Raw genomic sequence first — 24461 nt, forward strand, 5'->3', positions numbered from 1 at the left:
AGCTATATGGACATGGGTCAAAAGGGGGATTTGGGCCAGGGATAAAGACTGGAGACTGGCAGGTTAGTGGTCACATTGCAGGTGGAGTGAGTAGGCAGTGAGGGAGGGGTGACGTGAGTCCTGAGCAAGCTGGATGGTGCAAGACGGCTGACCTGAGTTCAGAAGGTTCCTGATGGTACGCAGCAGCAGAGGGGCAGGCAGGTGAGGCACAGAGTGATTTCCAAGGTGTGGGTGAGGTATCCCGAATCTGAGAAATGAGATTAAGTCTGGGATGTGAGTTCAGGGAAGTGGCGTTGATGATAAACAAGCTGCAAAGGAGGGGATGGCCCTGCCCAGGGACAGATACCAAGGGGACTCCGGAGCCTGATGGAAATGTTCAGCTACACACCTGGAATGTGACAGAGAAGTCGGAAGAAAACCAGCCGAATCCATAAAGTGTTCAGATAAAACAGACAGCTTGACATCGATGAGATGAACAGTTTTTGAAAACAATAAACAATGAACAGGAAGACACAAAGAGATTTCTTGAGTTCTTATAGACTCATCAGCAAAATATGTTGTAAATTACATAATAATAATAAACAAAACATATAAAATGGAAAACAAATACATCAGAAAAAAGAGAAGCTACTTCCACCCACTCATTTATAGTGGTTAGCTTCATAAACATCAATTCAAAAATTTTTTTTTCCAGGAGCTCTAATAAAGCTTAGAAACTATTGTCAATAGTGAAACATTTTTTTTAAAAAAAGAGGTCAGGATGTCACCAGTTTCTTATACGAAAGAATTTTCCAATACTTTAAGTTACTATTTCCCAGTCACCAAGCATAACTATACTACGCTCTGAAGACCTTCCAGGCGAGAGTACAGAAGTGATTCTTTTTCCAAACTCTAAACAGATATTGTCCCAAAAAGCACTCAGTAATCTTTATTCATTGTCTAGCTGCTAATAGTCTTCCTGGATATCTCAAAATATCATAGAAATACACAAAGAATCGTATTAATTCGTTACCGTCTTCTGTCCTATATCTTATTCCAAAGGTGGATGCTCATTTTAAACAGGACCAAAATTTCAAATGATGATCTTGGTATGTACATGTGATCCCTGTGAGCCTAAAGCTCAGCCTTCAGGATGCTCTAACAACTCAGTTCACACAGTTTCTTCTATTTTTGCTGCACATGATATCAAACCGAAAAACTGTGGTTGGTGTGAACATGAGCAAGATGGTCCTCAGTTGTGCCTGACTGCACTCTTGTGAGCAGCTTTACTTTTGACTGTAATCGATGTAAGCAAATTCCATTAGCAAAACCTTTGTCTTGTTTTAACATTAAAAAGCGTTCTTGACCACATAAGCTGACACAATGGGCGTGTTTTGAGCTGGAAGAGTGATTGGAGCAACAGTTCTGATGCCAGTGACCGACCCCTGAGGAATGGCTTGAATGACAGGTCTGGAGGCTATGTTGTTGGTGATGATAAAGTGTGATGTTGTAGTATTGTAGACAGGCTGTCTCACATAAGGTGTAGACACCGATATGGGCGGCATAACGTAGGTGACAGGCATGGCAGCTGTAGGGTTAGACAGTGGCATGGATGGAAGTATAGGAGTTGTAGGGCTATACACTGGTGTAGGAGGAAGCTGAGAATATTGAGGGAGTGACACTGGAGCAGGCGGAAGCATGGGAACTGTAGGACTTGACACTGTAGCAGGAGGAAGCATAGAAGCTGTGGGACTTGACACTGGAGAAGAGGGAAGCATAGGGGGTGTGAGACTAGTATTAGCCATCATATGGCAAACCTCTTCCTCAGTGCTTTGTCTTGAAACAGCTGCATACACCTTTTGTAGCATGTTGGTTTGCTCAATCTGCAGAGCACCAGAAAGGGTCTGGAAGTTCTCTGTGAGCCTTTGGTTTATCTTGTTTAACTTTGACTCAATGCTGCCAGACTTAAAGAAGCCCTCAACAGCCTTAGTTTGAGAGAGTTTTTCTATCAGAGCCTTGGCAGAATTCAAGCTGGTGTAAAGTTCCTTGAGAGTTTCATTTACAGTATGTGAGGTTTGGCTTTGATCACTTTGTCTGATGTTTAAAACCAGTCTTTCCACGGCTTGGACTCTTTCTGCAATCCGTCTGCAGCTGTCCTTATTGGACTTCATAGTGTCAGCCATCTTTTTGATGGATAACACTATGGTTGGGGTAATCTTCAAGATTGGTCCAATGTAGTCCATGATCAACTGCAGGGAAAGAGAAAGTGTTAACGTGATTGTAATGGTGCTAGTAAACTGTAACACACTGAACTAAACTCATTTAAACCTGATATTTCCCAAAAGGATAATGTTTCTATGAGTACGCAACAAAAATCCATCCCAAGTCAACTCTTGTGACAAGGTGGGATGTGTCAATATTAAGCCAGTTTATCAAATTAAAGTCATAAATCTTCCAGTCAGATGTATGAAGGTGCGTTCAGACTGAATGTGACCTTATATCCAAAGTAACTGGAAGGATATGCAACCTTTCCCACTTTCGCCTGGGCAATCCCAAAAAAATCTTAGGAAAATACAATGTGTGATCATGGATTGAGTAACTGCCCACACAAATAAAAAATTCTACCTTTTTTAGATTTGGTTTCTCTTCAAGGGCCTCTCTTTGTGCACCTCTGCACTGCTTCTGCTCTGCTATTTTTTAGATCACTCTGTCCAGGTCCAGAAACCTGGTGGATCATAAGAGGATAACAGTTATTCATTTTGTCACCACCCAGAGCTCGTGAGCAAAGGTAAAGACAAGAGTTAGGTAAAACTAAAACTGTAAGTAATAGTGGTAAAAAATATGGCACAATGGAAAAAGTGAGAGGATTTTCCTACTACACACTTATATGGAACTACTTTTTCCCCCAGTTTCAAGCACTACATGCTTTAATTTATTTATTTGTATATGTCTGATACAGGCCACATCCATGTCGAGATTTTGTATCCTTTGAAAAATATTAGCTCTTCATGACAAAGTGTAGACCAAGTTTCAGACATTAAAATTTTCACTGTTTGTAAAATTGACTCATTTGTTGTGTTTTTTTCTTTGCGATTACTTAAAACTATTTAAATGGAACATTTTCTTTCTCTTTTCCTTTAAATCATCAGTTGTCACTTCATTGTTCTGCTTGAGCTTTAAACATCATGATAAGTTATCTAAGGTATTCAAGACTGAACCCTGAGGCTGTTTTTGGAGACATTTTTGTCATCATCCTGGCATCTTGTTAATTCTCTTTCAGGACTTCATATGTCATCACGTTTCGCACGTTTTCTTGTATTTGTTCTCCCATTTTTTCCTGTTTGTCAGTTCGATCATTGTACTTGTTTTCTGGTATCGACTTTGTTTGTACGCCTCCGATGTTTTTGCTTCCTTTGTCACTGTCTTTTATGATCGTCTTCAATGCTGTATACAGTCTTAACTCTTCCCCCGTCAGTTGTCAGTTCATCAGTTTGCTTTTTGTCTTGTTTTGTTTTAGCCCTTTGTACTTTGTGCATCTCAGGTGTTTCCATATTAGCCATTAAAATTTCACTTTATGTTCTTTAAGCGCTTCTGGGTGCTGCTTTTGTGCCAGCTTTTCTGCAAATACTCGACTGCTTTTCAAATACTTTTTAGAGTTCTTGTCTGTCAAATCTGTGTTGAATAGGTTTTGCTCTCAGATCTCTCTTTAAAGAGATTTTTACCTTACTGCGTTGCTTGGTCAAAGTCATCTTTTCAGAGAATTAAATTCAACAGCTGATGGGATTTTTCCCATCTTGTGAACAATCAACATCACAAGCTTTGATCTCAGACACATCGGTTAATTAAAGCATTCACTAGAATCGGCTCTTCGGTCTGTATGTGAGGACTGCCTTTAAGATAAGGCATTTTTTTCAGCTTGAAAACCACAAACTCTCTCCTGTCAACAGCTGCACATTTTTTATTTTTCATACTGGGTATAAAACGGTTTGTTTAGAGACTCAAACCAGACCCCAAATTTAAAAAGCTAAAACAATAAACCACAATGTAAGAAATCTTACTCCCACAACAACAGTGTGAGATGTCAGAGGAAAAATGAGTGCAGTTTCATCCATAAATTATATTTTGCTTTCATTACAGCGGATCACAGAAGTACTAAACATTCACTTGTGCAGTCTTTCACAACTGACTTGCACGACTACTCTTTGTCTCTAGAATTCAAACGGCGTATCTAGAGCTATAGATTTCCGTCCTCTGCAACAGCATCCTGTATTCAAAAAAATACTTCAAGGCTTAGTTCAAATGAAAAGTGAAACTATTTTGTGAAAAGTTGTGTTTTTGATAGATACTGAAAACTCCCTTTGCAATAAAGTACATGATCTGCTGACCTCATACTGTCAAAACATGATCTATTTTCCTACTTCATGTACGGACATTAAGAGAGAATTTGGTGGTAAAACAACAAACTTCAGAAGAAACCTTCTGGATTTGTTTCTGTCTCTGGTTGTTCAAGCTGGATTGGGAGGGGCTGCTTGGATACAGACGGAAAAACTTGGAATCAATCTTTTACAGTGTTTAAAATGACTGATTTTTGCTGTCAGGGCCAAGACTGGTGTAAGAATACATTAGCGATTATTGAGGCATTAAAGCTTCAAATCTGTGGAGGAAGATGACACAGTAAATAAAAATGTGATAAATTTAATGCCAAATTTTAGAAAATAACATCTATAACTGGAAATGTAAAAGCTGTTGCCAAAGTCAGATTTAACAAGTGCTATAGTTTAAAACTGGGGTGTCACATTCAGTTTCACTGGGAAATGAGATTCTCATCGAGGTCCAGATATGCATGCTTTACTGACATGCTCCAATTTAATGCAAAATGTGTCTCACACAGCTTCCTCTCACAGTTTTTCCCATGTAATTCCCTGAGGCAGTCATCAAACAGGAGATCTAGCTCAAAGAAACAGCCTGTTGTGTTGTGGCTAAACTCTGTTCACTTCAGTGAGTCCCTACAGCCTCTGTTCTCTGCAAAACTCTGCATTTTTGCTGCTGGGTGTTCCCTGAAAATAAAAATTGTCTCGAGGCAAATGCATACATGTGTTTCTCTTTGTCCACTATACTCTCCTCTCTCAGTCTGCCTAAGCATTTAAACATCACTCTGTTAGTCAGCTTCTTAGCTTGTAAATGCATCAGACATGCACCCTTCAGTACACCCAGCTAGAACCTGGCAGGCCAAAACTGATTTAAACTGGACAAAATTAAAGTTACTGAGGGGCAGGATTTGGGAAAAATCTTTAACAAAAAATAATACAATGTAAAATCTAATGTCATACAAGAGAAGATTAATGCCATGCAGAAAATTTAAGATTGAGTTTGGTTCTTTACCGGTCAGTGGATGTCATCAGCTGCCCTGCTCAGGTGTTGAGGAAAATGAAAGTCATTTTCATTCTCGCAAGTTTTAAAGTGATGTCACGGAAACATTTGTGGTATTTGTGTAATGTCAGTGTACAACCACAGACTTGACTGTAATAAACCTGTTTATCCTGTGGAAACCAACATGGCTTTCAGCATTCACAGGTAACGTGAGCAATGGTACTACTGAAAATAAAGACAACCTGCCAAAGCAGTATGCACTATGAACAGTGTTAAGAGGTTATGACTATGAGGTTGAATCAGCTGCATTTCATGTGGCTGGGAACTCAAAGTTGTGAGTCAAATGTTGTGTCACAATATGATATTATTCGATATTAAAACTCACTAAACTTTGACTAACAGCAACTTTGACCTCAAATAATGACTGATCCCATAAACTCATCTGAGAGTGTTTTTAGAGGTCAAGTCTGAGGCCCGTTTCACCGGTCTATTCACCGATATCCTCGTGTTGGTGTTGATCCATGATTAGCAAATTCATAAAAAGGGTTTAACTTAATTTTTCTTTTATTTGGTTGCTCATTGTTTGTTATTGTTTTTTTCATTCTGCCTCAATAAATAAAACAAATAACACTTTAATTATTAAATATATAACAAAGCTTACAATACAAAAACATAAAAACACACAAGAAATAATTATGTCCTTTGATGATGAGGTCCATGGCTGGGCCACAGTACACTATGGGCAGCAGCATTCCCAGCAGTGTAACTGCAATGGGTTTTGCGGAGATGACTGGGGGAAGGACCCCTCTTGGACCTTCCAGGGTCAATTCCCTAAAAAGACCCAGGACCATGACAATTGAAGGGTTCAAAATATAAATGAGGGGTTACAAAATTGATAAATATGGCGAATGTGTAGGGTTGATAAAGTCATTGGGGAGATTGAAGAGTGGATATTAAAAAAAAATCACATTTTAAAGTAGTTTTTTAATAAACAATTTTAAATATTTTTCTAATAAAAAAATGTATAATGTAAATATGATGATTTCTGGGTGTAAAAATTTATTCCAAGTAAAAAAACAAAAACAAATATATATTCAAATTTAATATAGAAAAAAATATTAATACTTCATTCTTTTCCAGACCAACTATATTTGAGACCTGTAATATATGCTGTTTGATGAACTCGCTGCCTTTGAATGGCTCTCCTAGCCTTAGCAATCATCTCACTCACCACGTAGCTAGCAGTGTTGGGCAAGTTACTTTGAAAAAGTAATTAATTATAGTTACTAGTTACTTCTTCAAAAAAGTAACTGAGTTACAATATTCTAAAAGTAATTAATTACTTGAAAAGTAACTATTGCGTTACTTTAAAAAAAACATTCAACTCTCTGGGTTCCAGGGTATAATTGGACATTTTAACTACTTTTGATTTTCCCGCCACATTTTACCTTTAAAAACTATTTACTTTGCCTTGTTTGGTGTCATTGTTTTCAGCACAACCTCACGCGTCTGAATTTACAGTTATGTTTTCATTTTGACATACTGTATTAACACAATAGATCTAAAATCAGACAAAAAACATAAAATCAGAGTAGAAAAAGTTATATTTTTACTGTAACAACCACAAACATGTTGAATGAATCATATTTCATAACTTTAAATGCAAATATAAATTGTCAATTTTAAAATCCTATGCACAAGTTTTGCAAACAAAGTTATTTGCATCCATTTACCTTTTACCTTGTTTTTTTTTAAATAACCATTCAAACTATTTACAGAACAATCAGCTATATATTGTTCTGTAACTAAATCTCAAGATGGCGCCGAGTATGGCAGCCTCGTCGCGAGCTCCCCCGGAGACTGAAAAGATTTGGCATGAGCCCCCGCATCCTCAGGACCTTCTATCGCTGCGCCATTGAGAGCATCCTCACTGGATGCATCACCACCTGGTACGGCAACAGCACCGCTCACAACCGCAAAGCTCTCCAGAGAGTAGTGCGGTGCTCTGAATGGATAATTGGAGGTGAGCTTCCCTCCCTCCAAGACATCTACAGGAAGCGGTGCCTGAGGAAAGCGGAGAGGATCATCAAGGACTCCAGTCACCCCAGCCATAAACTGTTCAGACTACTTCCATCAGGAAGGAGGTTCTGCAGCATCCGGTCCCGTACCAGCAGACTGAGAGACAGCTTTTTCCACCAGGCCATCAGACTGCTGAACACTTCATAGACACCTCACCCTCACTACTGGAACTTCAACATTATGCACTCCATACTGTACATTAATGCCACTGTTTTGCACATACCAACCTCTGTATATTTTATATATCTTATTTTATTGTTTACTTTATTTCATTTGTAAAACATGTATATACATACTATATACACACTCAAACACACACACGTAGAAAAACATATTTAGTATACACATTCAGTAATGTATATACCTTTACATATTGTACATATATTTATTACTTTTCAGATTTAGCCATTTTTATATTTTGCTTGTTTTACGTTATTGTATTTTGCACAACTCTGTTGCTTGTGAAGCTCGCACACAAGAATTTCACTCACATGTACTGTACCAGTGTACCTGCACATGTGATGTGACAATAAAAGTGATTTGATTTGATTTGATTTGATTTTATCATGACTCTGGTTTTACGTGGCCTATCAACACAATTTAAAAACTGGTATATATCACCTTGTTGCTTTGTCATCTTGAAGTGGTCATGTGATTGGCTTACCACAACTACTTTATTCTTCCTCAGTCAAACAGCAGCACTCCTGCGATTGTTTTGCCCCCTTAGCACCAGGTGTTGTGCTAGACAGTGATCGTGATTACCGTCCGTGGGAGCGCACAGCTGCTTAAAGCTGTAGCGTCCAGATTACTTACAGCTACTTCCGTGCTACTGATATAAGATGCGGTAAGCTGAACACAGCTTCAACCGTCTGTTTGTTGAAAAATAGTAACGGACCACATTTTCTTGTTAGTAACTGTAACGGCGTTGTAACGATAGGAATAGTAATTAGTTAGATTACTCGTTACTGAAAAAAGTAACGCCGTTAGTAACGCTGTTACTTGTAACGCCGTTATTCCCATCACTGGTCGAGGCTGAAAATGGAGGAACTGGGGTTGGAGCTGCCACTGCGTGGGGCGCCAAGGCTCTAAATGTCTTCGCCCGTAATAGCCCCCAAGGCCGGCAGAAGGGGCGGCACCTGTGAAGTGCTGAACGCCATCGGGGTGGGACAGCTGATCATCCAGAAGAAAGTGATGCCGTTCCAATTAGCAAGCAGAAGTTGCCAGAGACGCAGTTCGGCCGTGGAAGAGCTATCCGGCGTGACGGAGTCAAGGAGTGACAGTTTAGATGCAGCGAATGAAAGCAAGTGAGAGATAAAGGAGCGGCCTTGAGGGATTATGCGTAGAGCGACGTTTAAGTGTTCCAACAGGGAGAGCAGCTGCCGTTTGGAGCAAGTGGGAGCGAGGAGAAAGTTTTAGAGGAGAAGGGTGATGCGATTGAGCTTTTCGATGGGCAGGGAGGCCTGGAAACATTCAGTGTCGAGGGTTATCCCAAGGAACTCCAGGGATGTTGAAGGTCCCTCTGTTTTCTCTTCCGACAAAGGAATGCCGAGTTCGGAGAAGACTGACCTCAGAGTGGATAACCCGTGAGCTGGTGGTGATGTGGGAGGGGAGATGACTAGGAAGTCGTTGAGGAGGTGAACCAAAAAAGGCAGCTTATGGTTGTTAGAGAGGATCCAACATAGAGCTTCGGAGAGTGAATCGTACAGCTTGGGGCTGCTTTTGCAACCGAAGGTCAGTCTGACGGTGAAATAATAGGCATCCCTCCACTTGACTCCAAACAGGTGCTAGAAGTCGGGGTGAATCGGCAAGACCTTAAAGGCACTTGTGATGTCGGCTTTAGAAAGCCATGCGCCTCTGCCGGCAAGTTTAATGAGAGAAATGGCATGTTTTACTGTTGAGTATTTGACAGAGTAGTCGTCGCTGGGAATGAGGCTATTTATGCTTTTTAATTATTTGAATATATATGAGTGTTTGTGTATAAATACACAAACAATACACATATGCTTTTAAATTGTGTAATTTAAGTGATCTAGGTAGCTCTGTTTTGGAAGTTCAGTTAACGCTAGTGTAAAAGGTTAAAGTGTGTTTAAGTTTAAATATGTGTTTAATAAATTTGGATTAAACTAATAGTTAAAAAGTTAAGAGATAAAAAGACTTATGGGGATTTTAGTTCAGTTCATGTCTTCATACAAGAAAAAAGGGGAACACCACAGTTTTTTTTGTTATGTCTTTAATTGCTGATTCAGTATTTTCCCACTACACTGTGCATCTTCCATGGCATTACTTAAAAATACCACTAGGTGGCGCATAACGCTCAGGAGGAGCGTGAACCCCCCTTGGAGGCAAATCTGCAGGATAAATCCTGCAAAATAAATAAACAGCTGCGGGATCTAGGATCGCACCCTTCCCAGGCACCTGTCAGACCGGGGGGGGGGCCAACGCTAGCAACGTAGCCGTTTAGTACTTTAGGTGTTGGAAATGCATCTGTGTATATACACCTTAGCTTAGGGTTTGCCCTTTGCCGTTATTGTACTCCACTGTAAAAGAAAAATGCTGTTTGTTTCAGGGAAAAATGTTTTGTCCATATTGTGGCCATAACGTGGGAGAAGTTGTCAAGTTCTGCGGTTCATGTGGCAAAAATATTGAGTTTTTGGCATTTGTAGACAACAGTAAGTATTTCACAAATAATTTTTATTTATTTTTTTTAAAAAAGGTTGTCTCAACCAGTTCTATAAGCTGCCATTTGGCTGTTTAAAGTTTATTTACAGTTGAATGCAGTCCTAATTTACTATATTATTTTATGTTATATAAATTGCATACATGTTATTTTGCAATCATTTAAACCAGAAAGGTATATATCTCTGAAGATTCTTAGTCGTCCAGGTTACGGTTATAGTTGTAGACCTTATTTTTCTTGAATTTACTGAGGCCCAAATAAGCAGCATATTAATTTAGCTTAATAATGAGACAATACATTATCTTTAAAATGTCATTGTTATTTAACACTGCACATTTCTTGTCTGATGATCTATTGTAACATTTCCCATTTTAGTCTATTTTTTTGTTTATCAGGATCAATTCAAGAAAACATTTCCACCAAAGACTGATGTTAGACCCAGGACCCCTAAGCAGTTGTGGACTTGTATTATTATTATTGTATCTTTTCTGCATTGTGCTGCTGTCCTGTTTTCCATGCTTGTGTGTGTGTGTGTGTGTGTGTGTGTGTGTGTGTGCATGTGTGAGTGCATCTTGATGCATTCTCAATCATCCAGGAAAGTAAATCTCCAAAAGTTGAATCTGTTCATCTGGACGTAGCGTTTTGTGGGAGAAACGTTTCGTCACTCATCCAAGTGACTTCTTCAGTCTCAGCTGACTGCAGGTTTCCCCAAATCTTATAAACAGTACATTTGCATAATGACTGAAACCAGCCCACTGAAGGAACAATGGGCTGTGAGGTCAGTTCCTTAATCATAATTATGCAAATTCCTATGACCATTGATCAACAATCACTGACCAAAACCCACTGATCAAAGAACACTGATCAATGGCCATGAGTACCATTCACAGAGAGTTGGGGAATGGCTGCAATCACATGTGTGAGTGCAGCGGTGACACTCCCAGGTCTGGTGGGTGTGGCCCTGTCAGCTGGCTGGTCACGCCTAGGACCTCACACACCTGCTGCTGATCAGGCTCGTCGGGGGGAGCTACTTAAGAGAATGATGGAGCTTCCTCCGGTGCAGGATCGTTGTGCGAGACTCCACGTTAGTGTTGTTACTGTCAAGTCTAGCGTATGTATGCCCGCAGTAGTTTAGTGTCTTGACGGCTGCTTCTATCATTTCCTGCAGGAGTAGCGTGGAAAACCAGAGAGCAGCGAGCACGAGGAGTGCAGACACATGGAAGCAGAGAGCATGGGGCACAGACTTATTTGGGAGGAAGAAACAGCACGGGAGTCAGGGGAACTCACGGAGATTGTTTGTGTGAAGATTGACTGCACTGTAAATAAATGCACTGATCACCAGCATTTGATGGCTATTCGCAGAAGGTATTATGGTTGGTTTGCGGAGCAACAAACAGCAACCCAGAAGTCATAGCTCAACACTACGTTCAGTATGCTTCAGAGTTTGGAGTCATACCAGTGTGACAATATAACCTAACTAAAGTATGGAAAATGCACGCACTTTGCATCAACGCAAGAAACTATTTCATAAGCTTAAGAAATAGTAAGGCTTTGAAGGTTTTTTTTATATGGTTTTCAAACGATTAGGTCTGTGCATTAGTGTGCTATATAGACTGCCAAGCTGCTGATGTTTGGCATAAAAAATTCTTTTAATCACACTGGAGATGTTTTTGTCACCCTCGGGGTTTCTCACTAACACTATAATCCCAAATCACAGTAACAATAAAAGTCAATGTAAGTCAGTATCTAGTGGCTCACAATTTAATGCATAACCAGTATATTTACTAGCTTTTAAGATGCTCTCCTCTGTGGTCCAGGATGTTCTAAATCTTGGTAGAAGCATTGCAGCTGCAATCAGCTCAGGGTCTTTCATTATTTCTCTGAAATGTTTCTGGATCCCATCCCGCAGACCATCAACAAGAGGTATGCACATTTTGCAAGATGGCTCCAGCCTCCTCAGCTTCTCCAGCAACTGGTAAAGTGTTGGCAGCAAGAAGCCCATGGCAACGGCTTCATCACAGCAGTTTGCTCAACCAAAAATCCAATTTTAGCAGGATTGAACCTAAAAAAGGTGTAAAAACAAAAATAAATCATAGCCATTTGTACAGCAATTTAATTACTGTGCATTGTTTGTGTCAAATTTGCAAATGATTGCAAAATAAGGAGTAAGTAATTGATAAGAAATAATCACATTTGTCAGTCTCAGTCAAAGCCACTTAAAAGAGGGTGGATCACCATTAGTAACACATTAATATTTAAAAATAACTTTTATCAACTTACAGTGGCGCTGTCACTTGGTGTTCGCTTGCTCTGCGGTAGAGTATCACTTCCTGTTCCTGCTCAAACACAGTGGTGTTTCGGAGTAGCTTATCTGCTTAGCAATTTAATTAAAAACATGTTTATTCCTGTTTTACTTTGATAGTCCCATGCCCTGCATCAGTGTATTCTGTTGCGCTTCCCCCTTGTCTCTTCTCATCTGATTAGTGACAGCTGTGTTTCGTGTCTGTCTGCCAATTCCTCTTTCCCTGTGTGTGTGTATATATTTAATTCAATTCAATTCAATTCAATTTTATTTATACAGCGCCAAATCACAACAAAAGTCGCCTCAAGGCGCTTTATATTGTACAGTAGATCGCACAATAATAAATACAGAGAAAAACCCAACAATCATATCATATGACCCCCTATGAGCAAGCACTTTGGCGACAGTGGGAAGGAAAAACTCCCTTTTAACAGGAAGAAACCTCCGGCAGAACCAGGCTCAGGGAGGGGCGGCCATCTGCTGCGACCGGTTGGGGTGAAAGAAGGAAAACAGGATGAAAGACATGCTGTGGACGAGAGACAGAGATTAATAACAGATATGATTCGATGCAGAGAGGTCTATTAACACATAGTGAGTGAGAAGGTGACTGGAAAGGAAAAACTCAATGCATCATGGGAATCCCCGGCAGCCTACGTCTATTGCAGCATAACTAAGGGAGGATTCAGGGTCACCTGGTCCAGCCCTAACTATATGCTTTAGCAAAAAGGAAAGTTTTAAGCCTAATCTTAAAAGTAGAGATAGTGTCTGTCTCCCGAATCCAAACTGGAAGCTGGTTCCACAGAAGAGGGGCCTGAAAACTGAAGGCTCTCCCTCCCATTCTACTTTTAAATACTCTAGGAACAGCAAGTAAGCCTGCAGAGCGAGAGCGAAGTGCTCTAATAGGGTGATATGGTACTACAAGGTCATTAAGATAAGATGGGGCCTGATTATTTAAGACCTTGTAAGTGAGGAGCAGGATTTTGAATTCAATTCTGGATTTAACAGGAAGCCAATGAAGGGAAGCCAATACAGGAGAAATATGCTCTCTCTTTCTAGTCCCTGTCAGTACTCTTGCTGCAGCATTTTGGATTAACTGAAGACTTTTCAGCGAGTTTTTAGGACATCCTGATAATAACGAATTACAGTAGTCCAGCCTGGAAGTAATGAAGGCATGAACTAGTTTTTCAGCATCACTCTGAGACAGGATATTTCTAATTTTAGAGATGTTGCGCAAATGGAAGGAAGCGGTCTTACATATTTGTTTAATATGTGCCTTGAAGGACATGTCCTGGTCAAAAATGACTCCAAGGTTCCTCACAGCATTACTGGAGGCCAAGGTAATGCCATCCATAGTAAGGATCTGCTTAGATGCCATATTTCTAAGATTTTCAGGACCAAGTACAATAACCTCAGTTTTATCTGAATTAAGAAGCAGGAAGTTAGCGGCCATCCAGGTCTTTATGTCTTTAAGACATTCCTGCAGTTTAACTAATTGGTGTGTGTTACCTGGCTTCATGGATAGATAGAGCTGCGTATCATCTGCATAGCAGTGAAAATTTATGCTATGTCTTCTAATGATGCTGCCTAGGGGAAGCATGTATAATGTAAATAGAATTGGTCCTAGCACTGAACCCTGTGGAACTCCATAATTAACCTCAGCATGTGAAGAAGACTCTCCATTTACTTGAACAAATTGGAGTCTATTAGATAGATATGATACAAACCACTGCAGTGCAGTACCTGTAATACCTACAGCATGTTCTAATCGCTCTAATAAGATATTATGGTCAACAGTATCGAATGCAGCACTAAGGTCTAGCAGGACAAGCACAGAGATGAGTCCACTGTCAGAGGCCATAAGAAGATCATTTGTAACCTTCACTAAAGCTGTTTCTGTGCTGTGATGAGCTCTGAAACCTGACTGAAACTCTTCAAATAAGCCATTCCTCTGCAGATGATCTGTTAGCTGTTTGACAACTACTCTTTCAAGGATTTTTGATATGAAAGGAAGGTTGGATATTGGCCTATAATTAGCTAAGACAGCTGGGTCTAGAGATGGCTTTTTGAGTAAAGGTTTAACTACAGCCACCTTGAAGGCCTGTGGTACATAGCCGATTATTAGAGATAGATTGATCATATTTAAGATTGAAGAATTAATTAATGGCAGGACTTCTTTGAGCAGTTTTGTAGGAATGGGGTCTAAAAGACACGTTGATGGTTTGGAGGAAGTAATTATTGAAGTTAACTCAGAAAGATCAATTGGAGAAAAAGAGTCTAACTTAACATCAATGGTACTAAAAGTAGCTGTAGACGATATTACATCTGTGGGATGATTATTGGTAATTTTTTCTCTAATGATAAAAATTTTATTTCTGAAGAAGTTCATGAAGTCATTACTAGTTAACGTTAAAGGGATTGTTGGCTCAGTAGAGCTCTGACTTTTTGTCAGCCTGGCTACAGTGCTGAAGAGAAACCTGGGGTTGTTCTTATTTTCTTCAATCAGTGACGAATAGTAAGATGTTCTGGCTTTGCGGAGGGCTTTCTTATAAAGCAACAAACTATTTCTCCAGGCTAAATGATGATCCTCTAAATTTGTGACACGCCATTTCCTCTCCAGCTTACGAGTTATCTGCTTTAGGCTACGTGTTTGAGAATTATACCACGGAGTCAGGTACTTCTGATTTGAGACTTTAGTTTTCACTGGAGCTACAGTATCCAGAGTCGTACGTAGTGAGGAGGTAAAATTATTAACAAGATAATCGACCTCTGTTGGAGTAGCGTTCAGGTAGCTGCCCTGCTCTATGTTGGTACAGGGCATTGAAGATGATAACAGTGGGTGGATTATATTCTTAAACTTAGTTACAGCACTTTCAGAAAGACATCTACTTTGATAAAGTCTACTCTCCACTGCTGTGTAATCAATTATTGTAAATGTAAATGTTATCAGGAAATGATCAGACAGCAGAGGGTTTTCAGGAAACACTGTTAAATGTTCAGTTTCTATGCCATATGTTAAAACAAGATCTAGAGTGTGATTAAAGTGGTGGGTGGGTTCTTTTACATTTTGAGAGAAGCCAATTGAGTCTAATAACAGATTAAATGCCAATTTGAGGCTGTCATTTTTAGCATCTACATGGATGTTAAAATCACCCACAATAATTATTTTATCTGAGCTGAGCACTAAATCAGATAAAAAGTCTGAGAAATCAGAGAGAAACTCTGTGTAAGGCCCAGGTGGACGGTAGATGATAACAAATAAGACTGGTTTCTGAGTTTTACAGCTGGGGTGGACAAGGCTAAGCATCAGGCTTTCAAATGAATTAAAAGTCTGTCTTGGTCTTTCGTTAATTAATAGACTGGTGTGAAAAATTGCTGCCACACCGCCCCCTCGGCCTGTGCTTCGAGGTTTCTGGTAGTTAGAATGACTCGGGGGTGTTGATTCATTTAAACTAACATAATCATTTAGTGTGTGCTTCCCTCTGTTCTTTGTCGGATTGTCTGCATTTTCTCCTCTGTGTCATCTGTGTTCCCTCCCTCAGGTTTTCATGTCTCATGCTCCTTGCTCCAGGTTGTAAGGTTTTTGCAACATTTTCCATGTTTCCTGTGTTCTTTAGTTTAGCTTTCCAGGTTTAGGTTTTTGAGGATTTTTAAAGCTTTTAAACTACAGTTAAGCTGCCAAATATCAATCAGCATTAAATTAGTAACAATTTATTGAACTCAGTCTGAAAACATACATATTTTAGAGTAAATTATCAAATGCAGAATAGAATTATTTAGAAATTATCAGTGTAGCTTGTAATTAATGTCTTTAACTAGTCAATTAATCAATTAATCTCAATTGCAGTTCTAGGAGGGAACCCTCATCAGCGGTGAACAGAAGTCTGAGTAACATGTGGGCCTACAGGACTGATCCAGTGGTCGAAAACCAGCCAACAACCAGGCAACAATGGATGCGGCTGTAGACACCAGACTGAATTCAGGAGAAGATGCAGTGATTGAGCAAAACACAATACAGCATGATCCAGACAGTGTGTGCCCGGAACATTTTGGTACTTTTGACAGTAATATGACATTGTACTCTGGCTTCGATGATGGCGCCCATATCTCGCAAAGGCCCCTTGTTCCATCCCAGACCAACAATGATACCTCGACTCCAAACATTTCAGTAGGTTGTCCAAGCGGGTTCGCAGATGGAGTAGCATCATCCCAATCTATGGTGAGTCTATCACTACTGAACAATAACAAGGTCTTTTGATAAAACATTTTACCAGTTTATTACACTCCTATATTTATTTCTCTTTTCTGAAGGATGACTCCTGCCACGATGTTCTTACCAGACAAGCAACAGCTCTTGTATTGACTGCAAGAGAGAAACATCGTCTTTCACAGGTTTGTGCTCATACAAAATTAGAATGATTATTTTAACATGTGGCTCTATTTTTTTTCATCATTTATTATTAACAATTTTCCCTAAACTGTAACAGCCTTTAATTCATTCTGATTATCCTAATAGTAACTATGGAAAACTGAGCATCACTTGTATGTGCCTCCAACTTTCCAGTTTACCTAAGGCAGTCATAGTCTCCAGCCATCCATCCATTCGCCTCCGCCTATCCTTTTCAGGGTTGCTCCCATCCCAAGCCTTCCTCCACCACCTAAATCTTAGTCTCAGTTTAAAAAGGAAAATTGTCATCTTAATTAAACTAAAAATTTGAGTTTTGCAAGAAATCCGAGATGGAATTTTAAAAATGTTATTAATTTTTTTTTTCAGTTTCAGTGAGAAAAAAATCTATAAGAAACAGTCAAATAATTCTATGCAGTTTTTTGGTTGCAGAGCTACATACGTTATTAGTCCTTACATTATAAGTTGTCTATTCGCTAAAAATAAATCTCTTTTAATAGCAAACAACTGAGATGTCGTTTGTTCTTTCTGTCTGTTTTTCAGAGTGGTGTGAATGATGTCGTTGCAGCATTACAACAGTATCAGGCATCGTTGGTCAATAATCTGAGAAGTCAGGTACAAAAGGTTTTCCAGCAGCATCATGGAAGTGGATTTGAAAAAGATGTTTTGGCAGTGTTCGACCAGATTGAGGATCCATTTGCCTCTGTTTCAACAACATACAGGCAGGATGATGTGATAAAGAGAAATTTCAATTTTGTGGAGTCCGAGGAGGTAGGGCTGCTCGATTATGGCAAAAATGATAATCACGATTATTTTCACTGAAATTGAGATCTCGATTATTTGACGATATTTACTTAACAATAACAATGTATTGAATAATGGCTTTAAAGATGTCAAAAAATAATATAAAATAGTGTGCAAATACTGAAAACAGTGCAAATGTTTGCAATATAAAAAATAAATGAAAAATGTAAACATCTATGTTTAGTGAACTTCAAAATACTGCATAATACTGGTTGTTCACTGTGTTAATTGAGCAGTGGTCTTTGGCGAGGAAAACGTTACCGCGTTTGTTATCTCCTTGTGTCTCTGGGAGCTGGTGGGATATTTAGTCGCGTTGTACAGGGGAGCGTGAATGGAAGTCTGTGAGGATGAAGCAGGTGTTGTCAAGAGTTTTTCTCTATGTTCCTTCATTGTTTGATCGTATGTCACTTTGTGAGCGGTCTTCAAGTGATTGAATAAATTTGTAGTGTTGCTCTGTGGTGCAGCTGCGACACCGTAGCAAAGTTTCCACACTATGTCTACTTGATCCACGTCTGACTCCGCGAACCCATAATGTCTCCACACCACTGAAGTCGTTTTACCTCTCTTTTCAACCAACGGCATTCTTTCTTCAGCAGCCATTATCCTCTCCTCACCAAATAACCTCTGCTTAGCTTTCCGAGCTTTCCGAGCTTCCCTCGGGTCCTCTTAATTGTTGTGACGTGTGTTCGAAACGCAGAGAGGTGCGCTCGATTTGCCACACGGAGCAGCGCGAGAGGAGGAGCTAATAATCGGCTCAGTCATTTTTAATGATCGTTGAAAGCCCAGATCGTAATCACGATTAAAATTCGATTAAGTGAGCAGCCCTACGAGGAGGTTTGTGCTGGGTATACTGCTGTCACGGTAAAAAAAAAAAAGGGAAAAAAAAGATTCCTCACTACTGTGCCCAGATGTTTTCATTATGTTCCACTTGTCAGAAGTTTGGAACAGTTATTGTCCCATCCAAGAGTTTTGGCATTGATAGATGAGCAGAAAAATTACAGAAATGAGTATTTATATGATATCATAGACGGAGAACTCATGAAGTCTCACCGTTTATTTTCTGCACACCCCTCTGCCTTACAGATTATCCTTTACTCAGATGAAATTGAAATGTGTAACCCACTTGGGTCTCATGCCTCCAAAAATAAGTTGGTAATGTTCTATTATACTTTGGGAAACATTAATCCTAAATATCGATCAAAACTAGCTGCCATTCGTCTACTTGCCATTGCAAAAAAGAGTGCGCTTTCTGAATGTGGTGTAGATGGAATCTTGCAAAGGCTGCATGAGGACTTAGTAAAGCTATATAATGGAGTTAAAATTCAAACTGGAAATGGTGAACGTGAAATATTTGGAGCATTAGTTTCATTATGTGGAGACACTTTGGCGCAACATGAGCTTTACGGGTTTAAAGAGGGTGTTGGGTTTGCTCATAGTAAATGCAGGCAGTGTGAATGTTCCATTGAGGACATGCAAATTTATTTTGATGAGGATAACTTTGAGGAACGGACATTTGAACGCCATGTCCGGCAATGTAGCGAAATTGAGAAGGCCAACACAGAGTATCTAAGAAGCAGCTTAAAAACAACATATGGAATAAACAGAAGAAGCAAACTTATTAATTTCCCAGCATTCAACTTGATCCAACAAACACCCCAAGACATGATACATGTAATTTTTGAAGGGATTGCTCCATTAGAAATAAAGTGTGTGTTGAAACACTTAGTTCTTATGGGAGAGCTAGACTTAGATCTCTTCAATGCTGCAATAACTGGTTTCCCATACTCTCCAGTTGATATTAGAGATAAACCAAGTGTTATTACCTACAGTACATTAGCTTCCAGTGACAATAAGTTGAAGCAGTCCTCAGGGCAAATGATTGTTCTTCTGAAAATTTTGCCATTTCTGATTGATGCAGCCAAAGGTACTGAATACTACGCATTCATTCTTGAACTCATAGAGATAGTTCAGATTTTACTTGCTCCTGTCATCAGTCTGCAGACGATTAACAAGTTGAAAATCCTCATTGAACAGCACTTGAAGCACATGAAAGCCCTTTTCCCAGATAACAACATCACACCAAAACAACATTATTTGATTCATACACCAAGCCAAATTAAACGTTTGGGACCAATGGTCCGTCATATGTGCATGAGATTTGAATCGAAACATTGCTTTTTCAAACAATGGGCGTCAAAAATAAATTTTAAAAATGTTTGCAAATCTTTAATAAAGCATAATCAAATGTATGAATGTTGTCAGAATGTGGATAGTTTTGATCACCCCATTTTTTCCAATGAATGCACATTAGGACCAACCTCAGAAGTAAGCAACATGTCATACTTAAAAGAAAAAATGAGGGCCTTCCTTGGAAATGATGAAATAAACCATGCAGTGAGTGTTAAATGGCTTAATCTAAATGGTAACAAATACATAAGGGATAGGTCATTAATTGTTTGTGCTGTTGGTTCTAGTGGTTTACCTATATTTGGGCTTGTGAAAAATATCTATGTGATCAATTCATCATTGTACTGTTTTGAATTCCAGCAGCACAATACCATTTGTTATGACAGAGATTACATGTCATATAAGATAGAGATTCCAAACATGGCACAAGCAACGGAACTTTTTAGATTAGCCATTTTTATATTTTGCTTGTTTTACGTTATTGTATTTTGCACAACTCTGTTGCTTGTGAAGCTCGCACACAAGAATTTCACTCACATGTACTGTACCAGTGTACCTGCACATGTGACGTGACAATAAAAGTGATTTGATTTGATTTGATTTGATTTGATATCTGCTGATAATCTTATAGATTTCACTCCATATTACAGTTTCACACACAAAGATATGACATATGCAGTCATGAAATATTACCTGTGTGATGTAATTGGACTACACATGAGTTCAACAGATGTTTTATAAAAGGTACACTGCTTTACATGCATGAACTGTATTATCAGGTTATTGTTTTGGACAGTTTTGTTGTTGATTTTTCTGTCAAATCTGACAGTTGAATGCGATTGTAGCATTAGTGAAGATATGTGTACTGATACTTCTATGATGCTGGTCTATTAATCTGTTTGACCTGGCCTAAAGTGAATGAGTTATGCTGTTTCTGTTTTTTAAATGGGCCTGTATTTCATGTTTATCATGTGCTTTTAGTTCCAGCTTTTGTTCATGTACTGCATGTTGTGTCAGACTTGAAAGCAATTATATTACACTTTAGTGTCAATAAATACATTTCTTAAACTGAGCAGCTGTTTAAGTGGCCTTATTCTTGAAATGAGAAAAATAATCTTGTTTTTATTCTGGAATTTCAACCAAACCATTTTCATACCTTGTAACTGGTAAATAAAGCTCAAGATGAGCTGAAATATCCTTTTAAGGAAAAGTTAGACATATTTTCCTAGAATAAGATTTATTTTCTTGTGCAAAACTTGCTTGTTAAGAATATATTTTCTTTTTAGACAAAAAATAAGAAAAAATGTCCATAAACAAGGGGTTTTTTTTACTTTCTTGAAAATCGTTTTTTGCAGTGTAGCTGAAGTACGGGACAAACTGCATTCCTTTTCAGCTCAATACGAAATATTTTCGCTGAATACGAGACGATTACGTTTTTTAGGGGACGGATGGCAACTCTAATAATTAACCTTATGAACAAAATAAAGTTTAACATCAGTAACATCATAGCACCCACCCAGCTGTATAGAAACTCCGTCATGCTAGCTAGTACCCAGTACGAAAAAGTCAGCATAACTAAAATAAACTACACCTAAACTTGGTTTATATCTGACCCAGATAGACAGCAGGTCATAACTTCTGACCTGAAGTTCAGTTCACCTGACACTCGGACGGCAGCTGCCTCGGGCCGCCTCGCCCTTTCCCTCATCCACCTGCTGGCCTTCACCACTTGCTAATGTTACTGAAGGAAGCTCCACGATAGCCACCACACGAAGTAACGAATAACGACCCTATCTAAATCCCAGTAACGATTAACGCGTTCCTGATTTTGGCATAATAACTAATTACTGTGCTCATTACCACAATAATAACGTAGTTACTGTAACACGTTACTTAATAACGCGTTAGTCCCTACCAGAGATGGGCAGTAACGCGTAATCCGATTACTTTTTTCAAGTAACGAGTAATGTAAGGGATTACTATTGCAAAACAGGTAATTAGATTACTGTTACTTTCCCGTAGGAACGCTGCATTACTGCGTTACTTAAACCGTGATTTTTTTCCGAGAGTGTCTCATGACAATGACGTAAGCGAGTGAGACGTTCGTGGCAACAGCTGTGTGCAGATCAACAAAGGATAATATATCAAGTGCGGGAGAGAGTATGACCGTGCAGTGTTTAAAGCGTGGAAGTACTGACCTTACTTTGAGTTTGATTCCGTAAAAAGTGACAAAAACATTAGTGTCCGCTGCTCACTGCGTGGGAAGAAAACTTCTTTTTACAGCGAAAAAAAACCCAAAACCCTTAACTTCTGAGCAAGCACCGAGTGCGCTACGACAGAATGGGAAATTCACAGACAAACTCGCGGATTCTTCCACTGACCGCTGCGGCACACCTGCACCAGGGCAAACATCCGCCTGCTATACAGGTGAAAATAGAGCAACAGGACCGCTGAGTCTTTGATTTTATTTATTCTCTGCTGTGTTTCACTTGCATTTATTTGAAAGACTGAGTGTAAATGTTACTGGCACCAGACCTAGGGGAATCTGGACCGGCAGCAAGCGGCACACAGGCTAGAGAGCACTGCGTAGCCAAATATGAGCAAACTGTGGATTAATAGAGAGGACACCGAAGTTAGCGTCTTGCTCAGGCCGGAGCTCATTTATTTCCACATATACAAAATACAAATCACACTAGACCATGCATTCTTCCCATAAAATAACAGAGTTCATAAACAAAAATAAAGTTACAAAAAGCATTCTCTCAAAAGCAAAATAAATACAAACTAATTCAGAATGACTTTACATACAACTTAAACAAAACACTCCCGGCTAAAGCATAACAACATACCAAAATAACCCATCTCACATTCACACAACCTTTCCCTACATTCGCGCCAGATACGCTATTACTTTTGAACATGGCGTCCCCTGAACGCAACACAACATGGCGGCAGAGTACTGCAAACGTTGTTTCACCAAAGAAAAGCTTTCCCCTTAATACATGTACTCAGTACTGCTTGGATAACACTAAAACAAACACTACAACACATTTTCTGAAGTCGCAGGTTGCCACCGTCATAGCATATACTTATAGTGCTATGTAGCATTATGCCAATGATACACTAACGGTGTGTTCACACCGAACGCGATAGGCGCGAGCGAAAACGCCCCAAACGCCCCTAATTTGACGCATGCACATTCACACCTCGACGCGTGTCCAACAGAAATCCATCGCGCCTCAAAATTGCATATTTTGACTCGCGTGAACCGGAAATGTGGGAGGGATGTGGGAGGAAGTTGTGCCAGACGGTATCTTTGCTAGATGGCAGCTGCTGAGCTAGCGCTTGAAGAGAGAGTCTCCCTTCTCTATTTACTGTGGAGAGCAGAGCAGCGGCGTTAAGGACGTCCTCGCCGTACCTGGGTCCGGTCCTCCAGAGGTGTGAGCAGTTTGGTGAGTTTCACCTGGATGACAGCCGATTTCAGCGATATCACCATCTTTCACTTGCCCAGTTTGAGGAGCTGCTGTCCCGCGTCGGTCCCAGAATCGCCCGCCTAGACACCAACTACAGGCGCTCAATCCCACCTGCAGAGCGCCTGTCCATCTGCCTGAGGTTAGTAAAAGTCTTTAATACGGCAGTCCTTTATTGATACCTGTGCTAATATATGCTAAACCATCCGTTTACACACTGCTAACATGGATGTGGTATGCTAACAGTGAATGCCGTCAGTGTTTACTGATAGCAAACTGTGGTATGGAGACGACTGTTTATAATATTTCTAGTGATACTCAAAAGGTCTCATCAAGTCCCGATTTAATTTGATTTATGCTGTTATCAGTGTTTGCAATGATAGCATGGCTGTGGTGTCTATCAGTGTATGCTCTCGGTGTTTGCTGATATCAAACTGTGGTACGAGAACCACTGTTGGTAACCTTTGTAGTGATACTCACTCCTTTTTTTTTATTTAGACCTGGTTTAATTCTGGTGTAGTTGAATATTTGTATATAATCCTTGCAGCTGTCAGACTCTATAACAGGGGTCACCAGCATTTCTTAAAACTGAGAGCTAGATAAAATTGTGAAGTTTGGTTCATCTTTAGTTATATGGTTCTATCTAGCATATTCTATCTTGATAAGCTGTCTTATCACAGGCTAATTTTTCAAAAATATTAACAATGATTTAAGCAAGGAAAGGGCTACATCTCAACATACAACTCTTTATTTCTATTAATGTCTTACTTCATTCCTACCTCACTGACATGTTGAGGAATTATAAGTCATTGGCTCACTGTAGTGGTAAAAGTTGCTACCAATGAAATTATGATATTTGAAAGTTAAAACAAAACACAACTGACTGTTTTATATTATATCTAATATATATTATGTAATTATCCTTATAATTACATAATGTTTTATGTAAGATTTATGTTTTGTAATTTAAATCTGACATCACAAAGGTATTTTGGAATTTGAATAATGTATTTTGTAACTGCAGTACACATAATACTAATTTTGAACAATTTTGTCCAGGTCCCTTGCCACCGGGGACTCCTTCAGGACCATCGCGTTCAGTTTCAGAGTCGGTGTGTCCACGGTGTGCCAGATCACCCCCCAGGTAGCGACGGCCATCTGGGACTGTCTAGTGGACGACTTCATGGCTGT

Source organism: Pelmatolapia mariae, linkage group LG7 (assembly GCF_036321145.2).
Source record: "Pelmatolapia mariae isolate MD_Pm_ZW linkage group LG7, Pm_UMD_F_2, whole genome shotgun sequence".
NCBI lineage: Eukaryota > Metazoa > Chordata > Actinopteri > Cichliformes > Cichlidae > Pelmatolapia > Pelmatolapia mariae.